General features: G+C 38.4%; 1 pseudogene; it reads right to left on the bottom strand.

Annotated features, from left to right (window-relative positions):
- LOC124985250 (cytochrome P450 2C19-like) overlaps positions 1-15881 on the bottom strand; it is a 48275-nt pseudogene extending 32394 nt beyond the window's left edge.
- Between the last annotated feature and the right edge of the window lie 1883 nt (positions 15882-17764).

Genomic DNA, 17764 nt, shown 5'->3' with positions numbered 1-17764 from the left:
AATAGAATTCATTTTGACATAATTATAAAAACATGGAATACAATTTATTCTAATTCAGTCCCCAGGACTCCTCCTCCTCCTCCACTGTTTCTCCCACCGCTGTTCCCTTCCTTCTGCTCTTCTGATCTTTCTGTTATTTACTTAAAAATTATGTTTTTAGATTAGAGTCTTGGGTATGTACACGTTGGTGAGATTCACTATGGTAATTTATATTGGGTACATAAGAATGTTAGGACAGATTCAATCCATTGTCTTTCCCTATCCTTTCCCTCCCCCATTCCTTTATTCCCCTTTGTCTACTCAACAAATCTTTCTTCTCCTCTTTTTTTTTTAATCTGTCCCACCATATTTGGGATTAGCTTTTGTATTTCAGAGAAAACATTCAAACTCTTTTTTGAGGGACTGGCTTATTTCACTAAGCATGATATTCACCAGAACAATTCATTTACTGGAAAATGCCAAAAAGTCATTCTTTATAACTGAGTATTATTCCACTGTGTATATACACCACATTTTCTTTATCCTTCATCTGTTGAAAGACATTTAGGTAGACTCCATAGCTTATTGTGAATTGTGCTATTACAAACATAGAAGTGGCTGCATCACTGTGGTGTGATGATTTTAATCCTTTGAATGTATACAATAATGGGGTAAAATTGTGGTTCCATTCACAATTTTCTGAGGAATCTCCATACTGCCTTCTAGAGTAATCGAATCGATTCACAGTCCCACCAACAATGTATAACTTTTACCCATATCCTCACCAACATTTATTGTTACTTGTATTCTTGATAATTGCATTCTGATTGCAGTGAGGTGGAATCTTGGTGTATTTTTAATTTGCCTTTCTCTAAGTTCTCGAGATGCTGAACATTTTTCCATATATTGTTGACCATCCATGTTTCTTCCTTTGACATGTGTCTGTTTAGTTCCTTCACCACTTATTGATTGGGTTATATGGGGTTTTTTTTGGTAAGTTTTATGAGTTCTTTATACATCCTGAATATCAATGCCCTATCTGGAGAGCATATAGCAAAGATTTTCTCCAATTCTGTAGGGTCTTACTTCAAACTCTTGATTATTACCTTGTTGTAAAAAAAAACAAAAAAACAAACAAACAAACAAAAATTCTTAATTGACTGTCATCTGTTTATTTCTTTCTTTTTTCCTTTTTTCTTGCACTTTAGGAGTCTTGTTAAGGAAGTCAGTACCTGAGTTAACATGTTGGAGTGTGGGCCTACATTGTCTTCTAGCAAGTGCAAGATTTCTGGTCTAATCCTAGGTCTTTCAACCACTTTGAGTTGAATTTTGTGCAGGGTTAGAGCTAGGGGTTCAATTTCATTTCACCATGTATAGATTTTGAGTTTCCCCAGCACCATTTGTTTAAAAGGCTATCTTTTCTCCAAAATAAGTTTTTGGAACCTTTGTCAAGTATCAGGTAACTGTACTTCTGCTGAGTAAAGTGATGAAATTTCTAATTGTTGATTGGAGTTAAACCCTTGCAATAGATGAGTTCTCCAGAGGGGTCTGGAGCTCCACTGAGTGCCATGACTTTGCTCAAATGCAGTCACCAAAGTACTTTATAAATATTAGACTTTGGAGGTTACTGGGAAAATCACTGGCCAGAGAGCCAATGGACTTGCTTGTCATCTCTATGTGGGCATTCATTTTCCTATGCATAAAGTGAAGGACCCAGTCATATTTTTCTGATACTCACTCCATGACACCCAACTCTGGACCAGACTGTGGTGTCAAGACTCACTCCACACTTGACCTATAGAAGGTTTGACAGTTAAGACTAAAGATTGTATTCTTAGGAAAAGAGGTGGGATTTTGACTCACCTGGAGCCATAAGGAGCTTAGAATCTTCACATTTTCATTTAATTTCTGTGTTAAATTTAGAAAACGCTTATCTTTATAATCAAAACGATTTTGGAAGATAATGGAGCAGATCACATTGCAGGGAGCACACTCCAGGAGAAAAGTAGGATCACAGGGTGAGGCTAAAGAAATGGAAACATTAATAATTAACATTAAAAAATACATAAAAATGTATCGTTGCTGGGGGAGGTGCAAATTAGAGCACCCCTCCGGAAAGCAGTGTGGAGATTCCTTAGAAAACTTGGAATGGAACCACCATTTGACCCAGCTATCCCACTCCTTGGCCTATACCCAAGGGACTTAAAAGCAGCATACTATAGTGATGCAGCCACATCAATGTTCATTGCTGCTCAATTCACAATAGCCAGGTTTTGGAACCAACCTAGATGCCCTTCAATTGATGAATGGATAAAGAAACTGTGGTATATGTACATGATGGAATATTACTTAGCCATAAAGAAGAATAAAATTATGGCTTTTGCAGGTAAATGGATAAAGTTGGAGAATATCATGCTAAGTGAAATAAGCCAATCTCAAAAAACCAAAGGATGAATGATCTCGCTGATAAGCAGATGATGACATATAATGGGGGGTGGGAGGGGTTAGCGTTAGGGTTAGGGTTAGGTTTAGGGTTAGGGTTAAGGAGGGTGGTAAGAATGGAGGAAGGAAGGACTGTATAGAGGGAAAAGAGGGGTGGGTGGGGTGGGGGGAAGGGGTAAAAATGGCAGAATGAATCAAACAACATTGCCCTGTGAATTTATGATTACACGAATGGTATGCCTTTACTCCATGTACAGAGAATCAAAATGTATCCCATTTGTTTACAATAAAAAAAAAGAGTATATGCTGCACGGAAGTGGGAGAACACCATAATGATCCTCATTAATGTGGATTGATTAAATATGAAGAAAAATGCAATAGAATAATTTAAAAATAAGCAAATGGAAAAATGAAGTAAAAAAAATTAAAAAAAGGAGCACTGCATGAGAGCAAAGCTTTCAAATTATGTACACCTCCACCAGGCTCTGTAAATGTTGCAGGGTTCTAAGATTTATTTCACAACAAAGGTTCACTTTCACTATGGAGTTAAATACTAATTAGAGAAGCCTGGGAATTTCTTCGTGTGTGTCATTTACTGATCAAGTCTGATTTTTAGTCTGACATTTTTGTTCATTTGGAAGAGAAATTTTTAAAAAGAGCATCTGGATCCAAGTTGAAAATGAGAGACACTGTGAGAAACACTTCATGGGTCAGTAAAGAAGAGAGGGAGAGGTAAGTGATTACCATAAGCATGATTCATGAGGCTCTTCAGGAGATATGCAAATCAATGGAAACCATAGATTAGGATAATTACTAGACACCAAACGTGGGAGAAAACCTGAGAGATGTGGGATAGTGAAAATGACTCCACAATCACAGTCCAATCAGGTGAAAGCACACCTCACTTGCTTCAGCTCCACAGGGTCTAAGGCTGATGTTTCCACTGTGTCCAATGGACAGTGGTGAAAGCTGTTGAATGGGAAACTCACAAATGTGCCCTGAGGAAACCCTGATCTTTAACTCTTTAAGGGAATGGATCTCTAAACCTTCTGTCTTCATGATGCAATGATTTGAAAACAGAAATAACACTGGTCAGAGGAGGATTATGTGACCTTTACACCCACCATGCAGCCCACTCATGCCTGTGCACAGGCAGCACAGATCCACAGACTCTGGCTCTCTGCTTCAAATCATCCCTCCTCCACATGTGGACTGACAGCACCCATAATTAAAAGTCTGGCTGTTGCTGAAACGTGTCTGCTAGACACAGAAGAGAGCAGTCTGTTAAGGACAGTGATATGATGAGTCACTCACACTTGGTTTTCCTCAACTCCTCCACAAGGCAGCGGGCTTCTTCTTGAATGCGGTCCTCAATGCTCCTCTTTCCCATCCCCAAATTCCGCAGAGTCATGAGTGAGAAACGCCTCATCTCTCTCCATCTGTTTCCATTTGTTAAAATGACTCCTAAATGAGGGAGAGCAGAATCTAGGAGGGATACCCCAGGCAAGGTAGAGGAAGCTCACGAGTGGCAGCCACAGAGATGGTCAAGCTCAACCTGGCTTTCTCTTTTCCTTTCTCCTCATCACCATGACCATTGCTCTCACATTTCACATGCACACACACTTACCTAATCCTTTACTAACTCTATCACCCATTGGGAAACTGCCTCTTCCAGAAAATACTTCTCCATGATCAATCAGGGCTTCCTTCACAGCTTCATATCCATGCAACACCACAGTGGGCCTCATACCCAAATACAGAGTGAACACAGGGACCATAGACTTTCGACAACTGGAAATGGGAAAGAAAGTGCAAATATTTCATAAACAAGATCAGCATTCTATCTACACGTTTGGAATGATTCAGTCTATTATTCAGATTAATCTTATTATATTTTATTGTGCCACAAGCGTCTTCAAATATTTCTGGATTTTGTTCACAAATGTGATGGCAATCACAGTCGTCATTTATGAATGGTCTATGATGGTCCATGCCTGGCTTAGGCAATTCATAACTACACTAGAGTTAATCTTCACATTAATTCCTTTAGGGGCCTTATTTATCTTGTTTTATATGCAGAGGAAATGAAAGCAGAGAGTTACAAACTCATTTGTAGTATAACCATAACTAATGAAGAGAAGACCCAAATTTGAGCCTTCATTTTGTCAACTTCTGGAGGCAGTCCTCAGTGCTTATCCACCTTTGCATGGATACCATGTTGAATTCTTCCAGATTTTCAGAAATTTTCAAAAAAATTCCAGAGATTTTAACTGAATAAGCCCATGATGAGTACTGGGAGTGTATAGTTTTAATGATGGCACCAAATGATCTTAACACTCATAGGCTGAGACCACAGGTATCACTAACACAGCAACAGAGTGAGTACCAGGGATGCAGTGCCCATCCATGTAGCATATCAATTTATCTCACCCCACAGCAATCTATAGGTTACTGACTGAAGCTTTATTCAAAACCCACAAGGATTCTGTTACCAGTCAGTAGACCCTGAATGGTTAATACTTTCCTTTTATCCCTTATGCTGGTTCCCAGCCCATAGTTTTATTTTTATTAATAGCTTCACTGGGTTATGATTGAAAAATAAAAAAAAAAAAATTATACATTTAGAGTGTGAAATGTGACATTCTGGTTTATGTAGACATTGCAAATTGATTCCCACAGCAAAGCTAATTAATATGTACATCACCTGAGTATTAACATTTTCATGTGTGTGTGGTGAAAACACATTGGTAAATTTCAGGTATAAGATACATTGTTATTTACTGTAAATGCCATGCTGTTCCTTATGTCTCCAGTGCTTATTCACTTAGTAACTGAATGTACCCTTGGAACAACATCTCACCTTTTCACCCACATCCCAGCCTCCAATAACCACCATCCTACTCTCTATTACTATGAGTTTGAGGCCCTCTGCTTTGTTTTGTAAGATTCCACATCTAAGTGAGATCATGTAGTGAAGGTCTTCTGTGTGGCTATTTCCCTCATCATAAAGTCCTCCAGGCCCATTCCATGTTGTGGCAAGTAGTAGGAGGACCAAGTAAAACTTTGCACCACCTCCACTATGAGAGTATACAATCTGTAAGCAATACTCAGTGGATCCCACCTTAGGACGGAAGAATGGAAGCTGAGAGCTACTACAATAAATGGGCTCCTAATCACATTGTCTGGCAGCTGGCTAAGTGAGGAATGCAAAGAGGTTTGGGGAATGAGAAGGACAGTAGATTGATACAGATATTATTACTATATATATGTGTGTGTGTGTGTGTGTGTGTGTGTGTGCAAAAAAAATTTTTAAGAAAATATCACTGTCAGGGGTTTTCAAGATGGTGGACTAGAGGGCGGCTGCATTTCATGTTGCTCCAGGACTCAGGATTCGAAAGTGGAGATAGAGAGTGACTTGGGACCAACTCAAAGCTGCCAGGTGAGTCTCTCCCGTTGGGGAGGCATCCCGGATGGGGCGGTAATCCTGGAACGCAGGGAACTTTGTGAAGTAGAGTTGCCTGGCCAGATGCCCCTCCCCCTGTTAGAGCAGTAAACACAGAGCACTGGGAACTTTGCAGAGGAAGCCGCTCAGCACAGCGCTTGGTTTCAGAGTAAACCGCCGGGCTTCGGCGGCTGCCCAGAGGACGGCCTGCATAGGCAGGCGATTAGGTGCAGAATAGGGTCCCAGGTCCTAGGTGGTTTTTCAGTGGAAGAGCTGCAGAGACAAGCTGAGGGGAGGAGTGAAGGTTCCAGGACTGCGGGCAGATTCTCTGAGAAGAGGCAGCCTAAGGAGACTGGTCTGCGAAGGGTGAGGCTCCCAGGACCAGGAGGTAGGTCCGGGCCCCTGGGAACGTTGCCTGGGAAGGCTGCCCTGCCCAGGCGGCAAGATACCCCTCCCCCCGCTGGAGCAGTGAACACGGACAGCGGAGAACTTTGCAGAGGAGGCCGCGCAGCACAACGCTTGGTTTCGGAGCAACCTGCCAGGGCTCCGGTGGCTGCCAGAGGAAGAGCTGGGCGGCGAGCTGTTTGGACTCAGAGCAACCACCTGAACAACGTTGGGGGGCTGTCCTGAGGAGGTGGAGGTGAGCAGTGAGTTGCTTGGTCTCCAAGCGCCCACACAGAACACCAGGTGGCTGCCTGGAGGAAGAGGCGAGCAGCAGGTCACTGGGGCTTGTAGCATATGTATGAGGCTCCAGGTGGCTGCTCAGAGGAGGGGTCGCATAGCTAGGTGATTAGGTGCAAAGCACGGTCCTGGGACCTAGGCACCTTTTGGTGAAAGAGCTACACAGAGACAAGCTGAGGGGTGGAGCGAAGGTTCCAGGACTGCAGGCAGCTTCTCTGAGGAGGGGCAACCTAAGGAGACTCATCTGCGAAGGGTGAGGCTCCCAGGCCCAGGAGGTAGGTCCAGGCCCCTGGGAACGTTGCCTGGGAAGGCTGCCCTGCCCAGGAGTAGTTGTGGACTGAGGGGAACCTCTAGGAGGGGAACTGACCAGCGAGACCTCCCCACTGGGTGAGTCTTCCCCACCGGGTGAGGTTTTCCCACAAGGATGGTAAAACCAGAGACACAGGCCCAAACAGGCCTTGCCTCAGCCCGCAGCCTGGACTATTGGTCAACAAGTGGAGGCACCTCTGCCCACTAGCACAGAATATAAACCACCTGAAGACCACCACCCCTAGAGAGGCAGCTTCCTTGGGGAGCACCGCATTATCAACTTCCTCCAAGACTTCAGGCTACTGAAGGATAAGAGGAGATACACTAGCAATCTTCAGGGACATTATAAGTCAATAGAGGAAATCTGCAACATCTCAGCAGTCCACTGATACCTGTACGACATGAGAAAACAAGGGAAGAAAATGCCTCAAACAAATCTGGATGTTACATCAATAAAATCCAATGACAGCATGGCAGAAGAAATGTCAGAAAGGGAGTTCAGAATGTACATAATTAACATGATAAGGGAAGCAAACAATGAAATGAAAGAGCAAATGCAGGCATTGAATGAATGCACCAATCGACAGTTAAAAGAGCAAATACAGGAAGCAAAAGACCATTTCAATAAAGAGTTAGAGATATTGAAAAAAAACCAAACAGAAATCCTTGAAATGAAGGAAACAATAAACCAAATTAAGAACTCCATAGAAAGCACAACCAATAGGATAGAACACCTGGAAGACAGAACCTCAGATATTGAAGACAAAATATTTAACCTTGAAAAAAAGTTGAACAAACAGAGAAGATGGTAAGAAATCATGAACAGAATCTCCAAGAACTATGGGATATCATGAAAAGGCCAAACTTGAGAATTATTGGGAATGAGGAAGGCTTAGAGAAACAAACAAAGGGAATGAACAATCTATTCAATGAAATAATATCAGAAAATTTCCTAAATCTGAAGAATGAAATGGAAAATCAAGTTCAAGAGGCTTATAGGACTCCAAATACACAAAATTACAACAGACCCACACCAAGGCACACTATAATGAAAATACCTAACATACAAAATAAAGACAGAATTTTAAAGGCTGTGAGAGAAAAGAACCAAATTACATTCAGGGGGAAACCAATACGGATATCAGCAGATTTTTCAATCCAGGCCTTAAAAGCTAGAAGGGCCTGGAACAACATTTATCAAGCCCTAAAATAAAATGGATGCCAACCAAGAATCTTATACCCAGCAAAACTTACCTTCAGATTTGACGATGAAATAAAATCCTTCCATGATAAACAAAAGCTAAAGGAATATACAAAAAGAAAGCCGGCATTGCAGAACATTCTCAGCAAAATATTCCATGAGGAAGAGATGAAAAACAAAGAAGCAAATCAGCAAAGGAAGGAGCTATCCTAAAGGAACTCTCAAATAAAGAGGAACCAAGTCGTGTCAAAAATAAACAAATAAATGAATAAAATGATTCAAATGACCGGGAATACAAATCATATCTCAATAATAACCCTGAATATTAACGGCCTGAATTCATCAATCAAAAGATATAGACTGGCAGATTGGATAAAAAAGAAAGATCCAACAATATGTTGCCTGCAACAGACTCATCTCATAGAAAGAGATACCCATAGACTAAAGGTGAAAGGATGGGAAAAGACATACCATGCACATGGACTCAGCAAAAAAGCTGGAGTATCCATCCTCATTTCAGATAATGTGGACTTCAAGCCAAAGTTAGTCAGAAGGGATAAAGAAGGACATTTCATACTGCTTAAGGGAAGCATAAATCAGCAAGATATAACAATCATAAATATCTATGCCCCAAACAGTGGCTCACCCATGTATGTCAAACAAATCCTTCTCAATCTCAGAAACCAAATAGACCATAATACAATAATACTAGGTGATTTTAACACACCTCTCTCACCACTGGACAGATCTTCCAAACAAAAATTGAACAAAGAAACCGTAGAACTCAATAACACAATCAATAATTTAGACTTAACAGACATTTATATAATATACCATCCAACGAAGAATGAATACACTTTCTTCTCAGCAGCACATGGATCCTTCTCTAAAATAGACCATATATTTTGCCAAAAAGCTAATGTTAGCAAATACAAGAAGATAGAGACACTTCCTTCCATTCTATCAGATCATAAAGGATTGAAATTAGAAATAAATGAAAGAGTAAAAAACAGAAATTACTCCAACACCTGGAGATTAAACAATATGCTATTGTATGATGAATGGATAACAGAAGATATTAGGAAGGAAATTAAAAAATTCTTAGAGGTAAATGAGAACAAAGAAACATCATATCAAAATCTCTGGGACACTATGAAAGCAGTACTTAGAGGAAAATTTATTTCATGGAGCGCATTTAATAAAAAAGTAAAACTCAACAAATAAATGACCTAACACTACAGCTCAGAGCCCTAGTAAAAGAAGAACAGACCAAGACCAAAAGTAGTAGAAGACAGGAAATAGTTAAACTCAGAGCTGAAATCAACAAAATTGAAACAAAAGAAACAATACAAAAAATTGACAAAATAAATAGTTGGTTCTTCGAAAAAATGAACAGAATTGATAAACCTTTAGCCACACTAACAAAGAGAAGACGAGAGAAAACCCAAATCACTAAAATTCGGAATGAACAAGGAAATATCACAACAGACATGATTGAAATACAAAACATAATTAGAAGCTATTTTGAAAATCTATACTCCAACAAAATAGAAAATTTCAAAGATATCAACAAGTTTCTAGAGTCATATGAATTGCCTAAACTAAACGAGGAGGACATACACAATTTAAATAGACCAATTTCAAGTAATGAAATAGAAGAAGTCATCAAAAGCCTACCAACAAAGAAAAGTCCAGGACCTGATGGGTTCTCAGGTGAGTTCTACAAAACCTTTAAAGAAGAGCTCATTCCAATACTTTTCAAAGTATTCCATGAAATAGAAGAGGAAGGAACTCTCCCAAACTCATTCTACGAAGCCAATATTACCCTGATACCTAAATTAGACAGAGACACATTGAGGAAAGAAAATTTCAGACCAATATCCTTAATGAACATTGATGCAAAAATTCTCAACAAAATTTTAGCAAATCGCATACAAAAATATATTAAAAAGATAGTACACCATGATCAAGTGGGTTTCATCCCAGGGATGCAAGGTTGGTTCAAAATCAGGAAATCAATAAATGTAATTCACCATATCAACAGACTTAAAGTCAAGAATCACATGATTATTTCAATAGATGCAGAAAAAGCATTTGATAAAATACAGCACCACTTCATGCTCAAAACACTAGAAAAAATAGGGATAGTGGGAACATTCCTTAACATTGTAAAGGCCATCTACGCTAAGCCCATGGCTAATATCATTCTAAATGGTGAAAAACTGAAAGCATTCCCCCTAAAATCTGGAACAAGGCAGGGATGCCCTCTTTCACCACTCCTATTCAATATTGTCCTTGAAACTCTAGCCAGAGCAATTAGACAGACCAAAGAAATTAAAGGGATACGAATAGGAAAAGAAGAACTCAAACTATCCCTATTTGCTGATGATATGATTATATACTTAGAGAAACCAGGAAATTCCACCAGAAAACTTTTAGAACTCATAAGTTAATTCAGTAAAGTAGCAGGTTACAAGATCAATGCTCATAAATCCAATGCATTTTTATACATAAGTGATGAATCTTCAGAAAGAGAAATTAGGAAAACTACCCCATTCACAATAGCATCGAGAAAAATAAATACTTGGGAATGAATCTCACAAAAGAGGTGAAAGACCTCTACAATGAGAACTACAGAACACTAAAGAAAGAAATTAAAGAAAACCTTAGAAGATGGAAAGATCTCCCATGTTCCTGGATAGGCAGAATTAATATTGTCAAAATGGCCATAGTACCAAAAGTGCTTTACAGATTCAATGCAATTCCAATTAAAATCCCAATGACGTACCTTACAGAAATAGAACAAGCAATCATGAAATTCATCTGGAAGAATAAGAAACCCAGAATAGCTAAAGCAATCCTTCGCAGGAAAAATGAAGCAGGGGGTATTGCAATACCAGAACTTCAACTATACTACAAAGCAATAGTAACAAAAGCGGCATGGTACTGGTACCAAAATAGAAAGATGAATCAATGGTACAGAATAGAGGACACAGACACAAAACCAAATAAATATAATTTTCTCATACTAGACAAAGGGGCCAAAAATATGCAATGGAGAAAAGATAGCCTCTTCAACAAATGGTGCTGGGAGAATTGGAAATCCATATGCAACACAATGAAACTAAACCCATATCTCTCACCATGCATGAAACTAAACTCAAAATGGATTAAGGATCTCGGAATCAGACCAGAGACCTTGCATCTTATAGAAGAAAAAGTAGGTCCAGAGCTTCAACATGTCGGCTTAGGACCAGACTTCCTCAACAGGACTCCCATAGCACAAGAAATAAAAGCAAGAATCAACAACTGGGATAGATTCAAACTAAAAAGCTTTCTCTCAGCAAAGAAAACTATCAGCAATGCAAAGAAAGAGCCTACAGAGTGGGAGAAAATCTTTGCCAATCATACTTCAGATAGAGCACTAATCTCCAGAATCTATAAAGAACTCAAAAAACTCTACACCAAGAATGCAAATAACCCAATCGACAAATGGTCTAAGGAAATGAATAGACACTTCACAGAAGACCTACAAGCAATCAACAAACATGGAAAAATGTTCAACATCTCTAGTAATATGAGAAATGCAAATCAAAACTACCCTAAGATTCCATCTCACCCAAATTAAAATGGCGATTATCAAGAATACAAGCAACAATAGATGTTGGCAAGGATGTGGGGAAGGAGGTACACTCAACATTGCTTGTGGGGTTGCAAATTAGTGCAGCCACTCTGGAAAGCAGTATGTAGATACCTCAGAAAAATTGGAATGGAACTACCATTTGACCCAGCTATCCCACTCTTCAGCCTATACCCAAAGGACTTACAATCAGCATACTACATAAACACAGCCACATCAATGTTCATTGCTGCTCAATTCACCATAGCCAGATTGTGGAACCAACTTAGATGCCCTTCAGTTGATGAATGGTTAAAGACACTGTGGCATATATATACAATGGAATATTACTCAGCCATAAAGAATGATAAAATTATGGCATTTGCAAGCAAATGGATGAAATTGGAGAATATCATGCTAAGTGAGATAAGCCAATCTCAAAAAACCAAAGGAAGAATGATCTCGCTGATAAGTGGATGATGATACGTAATGGGGCATGGGAGGGATTACTTTTAGGGTTAGAGTGAGGGTTAGGGAAGGGGGCAAGAATGGGGGAAGGAAGGACTGTATAGAGGGAAAAGAGGGATGGGAGGGTGGGGGGCAGGGAAAAAATAACAGAATGAATCAACCAACATTACCCTATGTAAATTTATGATTACACAAATGGTATGCCTTGACTCCATTTACAAATAGAGAAACAACATGTATCCCATTTGTTTACAATAAAAAAAAGAAAATATCACTGTCAAGAAAAGATAATAAAAAAATAAAAGTTAAAAAATAGAAAAAAATTTAAAATTAACTCAAAATAATTAACATCCAAAACCCCCCAAAAATCCAATAAAAAATGGGCAAAGGAACTTAACGTGTATTTCACAGAAGAAATACGAATGATCAACAAATATATAAAAAAGTCAACATCTCTAGAGAAATGACCCCAGTCAGAATGGCAATGAGTAAGAATATAAGTAACAGTAAATATTGGTGAGGATGTGGGGGAAGATGTTCATTCATACATTGATGGTGGTACTGAAAATTGGTGCAATCACTCTGGAAAGCAGTTTCCCTTAGAAAACTTGGAATGGAACCACAATTTAACCCAGTTATCCCACTCTTCAGTTCATACCCACAGCACTTAAAAAGCAGCATACTACAGTGACAGAGCCACATCAATGTTTATATCAGCTTAATTAACAATAGCCAATCTATGGAACCAAAGTAGGTGTCCTTCAACAGATCAGTGAATTAAGAAAATGTGATATATATACAATAATTTGAACATTACTTAGCCATGAAGAAGAATGGAATTATGGCATTGGCCTATAAATGGATGGAACTGGACAATATCAGTCTCATTGTAATAAGCCAGTACCATAAATACAAAGGCCAAAGGTTTTCTGATATGTGAATGCTAACCCACAACAAGGAAGGATATGAAGCAGAAGAATAGAAGGTCATTAGATTAGACAAAGGGGAATAAAGGAAGGGGAAGACAAAAGACAGTGGAATAAATCAGAAATAACTTTCCTTTGCTCATAAATGAATACACAACTAGTGAAACTCCACATTATGTACAACCACAAAAAATGGAATCCTAATTACAGTGGGTTGTCCTCCGTGTATGTGTAATCAATCAAAGTACACTCTACTGTCATGTGTATTTAAAATTAATTTAAAAAGTTAAAATTTTTTTCAAATATCATTTCATTGTATTTTATTATATTTTATTTTTTTCCATTGTGCAAGGTTTGTGTATATGTGTGTGTGTGCATGTGACTTCTCAAAGCACAAATGGTTCAATATATGTATAGGAAGGCAGAATTAAAGACAGGCAGTTAGGATAGATAGGTGCTTGGTTTGAATTGAGAAAATGGAGGCCAATTTATATCCTGGAAATTGGAGACTGCCCCTGGGAGATTGGAATGCCAGTGTATCCAGAGCCCTTAATCACCAAGTTACCTGCCTATACTACTCCTCCCAAAAATTGCATATGGGGAGTTGTTAATTAATGCCCCCTGGGCTGCTTCCTGCCTGGATCACTCCACTTGGCCCCTCCCCATGCCCATCTGCTTCTCACATTTTGGCCATCCCACCTGCATCTCCTGGGCCTAGTCACATAGGCAAGAAAGAGAGATAAGGGGGGAGAGAGCCAGAGAACAAAGGAAACTTCAGTCTATGAAAGATGAAGGGTGCCCTTACATCTCGGGATACCAAAATACCAGCCATGGCCCCCTTCTCTCACCCAGGAGAAGTCTGGGTTCCTTCTTTTAAATAACATCTGCTCTATAGGCTTGCCTCGGCATGCTTCTCTAATGTTCAAACTTCAACATTTGAGGAAGCTGAACTCATCACTGATAACCAGAGGTATCATAAATGTTTATATAATTTTGCTTTCATCTCTACTACTTTCATCTGCACCTATTTATTACTTGGCCTTGGTTTTACGGAGGATGGGTGTATTCATGCATGGTTTGAATTGTGCTGATCATACATTTGCTTGTTGACTGTTCCTTGGTTTTGCTCCTTCTTAGTGCCTCTTCTTCATTCTCTTCTCCCAATAACAGTTCAACGTTTTTGTTCCCTCTACCTCTTGTTATATGTAAACTATTTACAGTTTTTTTTATTCCTTTTACTTTATAGTCAACATTTGTGATCTATCTTATTCCTCACCAGTCTTCACTTTTTAGAACTGTTCAAACATTCCCGGCTTTTCTATCCTATTTTCTCTCCACCTAAGAAAGTGCAATTTGATCAAATATAGAATTATATACTTTATGCAATTCCTACCTCACTCAGGTTGTCATGATTATTAACACAGCTGGCAATGTACTAGATGCCAGCTGTCTAATGACTGATCTCATTCACAGTTTTTTATTGCTGATTCCACAATCTCTCTATAGGTGGCAATTAGTGTTCCAGATGTCAAAATAGATACTGGACATTGTCTTAAGGCTGTAATCTGTGGGCAACAGTGTTGCTCCTGGCCCACCACTTCCTCTAAGTGGGGCTGGAAAGAGAGTGGGTCACTTTGGGTTCACAGGGTAAACTCCCAAGCAACACTCCCAACTGAGCCAGTAACAAGGAATCTCACCCCACTCATTATCTAGCCCCACCTCATCTTCAATATTACTTCAACACATAGACTTGAGGGGACAAAAACCTGAAACCAACAACCAGGCCCTAAGAGGATCCACCAGAGGGGACCTCAGGTCACACTCCTGAACCTCCTCAAATATCAAAAACTGAGAGAAGTCCCAGAACAAAAGAGACAAAACTACACACAAAAGGACATTGCTATAAAAAGGGAAAGTGGAATCCATCTCAATTGAAGTGCAAGTCCAAGACCTCTGAAAACTTGATGAAAATACACAAATATTTCCCTAAATTCACAGATCCCCTAAAAGTAGTCCACAGATGGGAAAGGGCATGAAATTTCAGAGAAAGAGAGAAAAAACTGATCTTCAAAATGTTCAATAAACTAAAGAAACCCTAAGGAATGAATTAAGAGAGAAAATCAGGGACTCAAAGACCATTTCAATAAAGAGAGATATTGAACAAATAGTTAAAATTGGAAAGAAAAGACACACTTACTACAAATTCACTCAAAAGCATCATGGACATATTAGAATGTGCAGAAAACAGAAAATCCCAGCAAATGACTATGAAACAATGAAGAGAAGTTGTACTCTAGATTGCAATTTTAATATTGCCATCAAAGTATTAAATTTAAATGTTTCTTTTATCCCAGTTGCATTGTTTCATTACACTCTAAGAATAGAAACTACATACCTCTAAAAATAGAAAACTACAAAAATCAAGGGAAACATCAAAATCCACAGAGTATCTGGTGTGCAACAATCTGTTTTAACAAATTGCCTTGTGCATATATTTAATTTAAAATGAAGGATTGATTTATTTACCTTTTACAAGCCACTGGAGAAGCATCGACATACTTACATTAGTTAAGGTTTGGGGGAAGTTTTTAGCATCTATCTGCAGGATATTCCCAAGGATTGGCAGAGGCATGGGTCCAGGTGGGAGTTTCCCTCTCCCAGATCTCTGTCTCCATAGTGAGAGGAGAAGCAGACAGGAGAGACTGATCACCAGGACCACGACTGGATCCATGAAGCCTTCTACTACTGAGACAACTGTGAAATTTCAATCAATGTAAAGCTTTTATAGTGCTCCCTGTTATTCAAAATGTGTCCCTTTGACATAAATCACTGAGGCAATCAACTAGATAAGTACTGATCCCTTCCAAGTGCACAATGGTCATCTGATAAAGATAAAAGCAAACTGTTGTTTACACTCTCTCCTTTCCAAACTTCTATCCATAGCAATCTAGTTCAGTGACTCTGGGATAGATCACAGGAATAGACATTTAAAACAAATAAGCAAGAAAATATGCACACAAGCACAGGACCTCTGCTGCTACCAAAGTGCAGGTAGAATTAAGAAAAAATGAACCATTTGATCCAAAATATTGCTCAATATGCTGCATTCTCAGATTGATGATTGGTGGAAATTCATGACTTGGAAGAAATAAGTGTATCTCAGACTTTTATATAAACATAAACATGTAATGAACATGTAATACTTCATCAAACCGTAAGATAGCTTGTCATTGAAAATCAAGTCTTTTAAATATATTAAAATATTGAACTAACATCCCAAGTTTCTAAGCATAAACTAGGTAGTACAACTTAAACATTTTGAAATACAAAACACACGTCATCATGTAACTAAGTAAATGTACATAGCATTTGCTATTTAACATCCCAACTCCCCAGATCCTCGGGACCACAGGGCAGAGACTATTATTTTTTATTGGACAAATGGGGAAACAGAGATTTTGTGAACCTAGGATACCATCATTCACACAGATTACAGGGATCAGAACTGGAAGTTGAATGAGCTCTAATGACCATAATTGTGTGCTATGGCCCAGCATTACATGTTACATGTACATATTACATATCATATTATATCAATAGTCACACAATTGAAGCAAACACCACACTGACTCTGTTCATAGACCACCAAGATGCCTTCAGTGCTGAATTATAGTAAACTCACAGAACAAACAACATTGTGTTTTGACAAAAATTCCGTACAATTTTCAATAAAGAAACTCATACTCATTCTTCAAGTCCAGCATCATTCTGATACAAAAACCATAAAAGAACACAGCAAAAAAATCTATGGATCAATATCATTGATGTACAGCAAAAATTCTCAAAAAGTACTAGCAAATAAAATTCAACAGTACATCTAAAAGATCATTCACCATGAGGAAGCTTGATTTTTCCAAGTGAAGCATAGGTGGCTTCACATAGGCAAATTAGTTAATATAATACATCACAGCAACACAGTGAAGGATTAAAAAAAGCATTTCAATAAAATCACCAATAATTTCATGATAAAAACCCTGAACAAAATAGCTGCTGAAGTATTGTACCTTAACATAATTAAGGGTATGAAGAGCAAAAATGCAGTTGGTATAAAAATAAATGCAGAAACCATAAATCATTTCCCCTAAATCTAGAACAGACTAAAGATATTCATTATCACAGTTCTTACTAAATATAGAAGGACAAGATTTAGCCAGAGCAATAAGATAAAGAAATATAAGATGTAAATAGGAAGGAGAAATGTCAAATTTTCCATTTGTGAATTATATGATTCTGAGTAGAGAAAAATTTAAAGACTCCTCCAAAAGACTACTAGAAATAATTCAGAAAATTGCAGAAAGCAATGTCAATATTAATAAAATCAGTAGAATATTTATATACTAATAAGAGGATTTCTGAGAAAGAAATCATGAAAGGAATCCCATTCACAAAAAGTACAACAGAAAGTTAATTATATAGGAAAATATTTGGCCAAGGAAGTGAAAGATCTCTACATCTTTCTGAAGCATTGATTAAAGAAATTAAATACAACATGCACACACACACGTGTGCGTGAGAGAGAGAGAGAGAGAGAAAATGTAAAGCCCCTGTCTCATGTTCATGCATTGGAAGAATTATTACTGTTAAAAAGTTCATAAAATTCAAAAAATTTTACAGATTAAATACAATCCCCATGAAAA

The sequence above is a fragment of the Sciurus carolinensis genome, chromosome 5 (assembly GCF_902686445.1).
Source record: "Sciurus carolinensis chromosome 5, mSciCar1.2, whole genome shotgun sequence".
NCBI classification, from domain to species: domain Eukaryota; kingdom Metazoa; phylum Chordata; class Mammalia; order Rodentia; family Sciuridae; genus Sciurus; species Sciurus carolinensis.
Note: the sequence above shows the minus strand (reverse complement) of the source record. Positions and strands in the feature narration are given on the sequence as shown.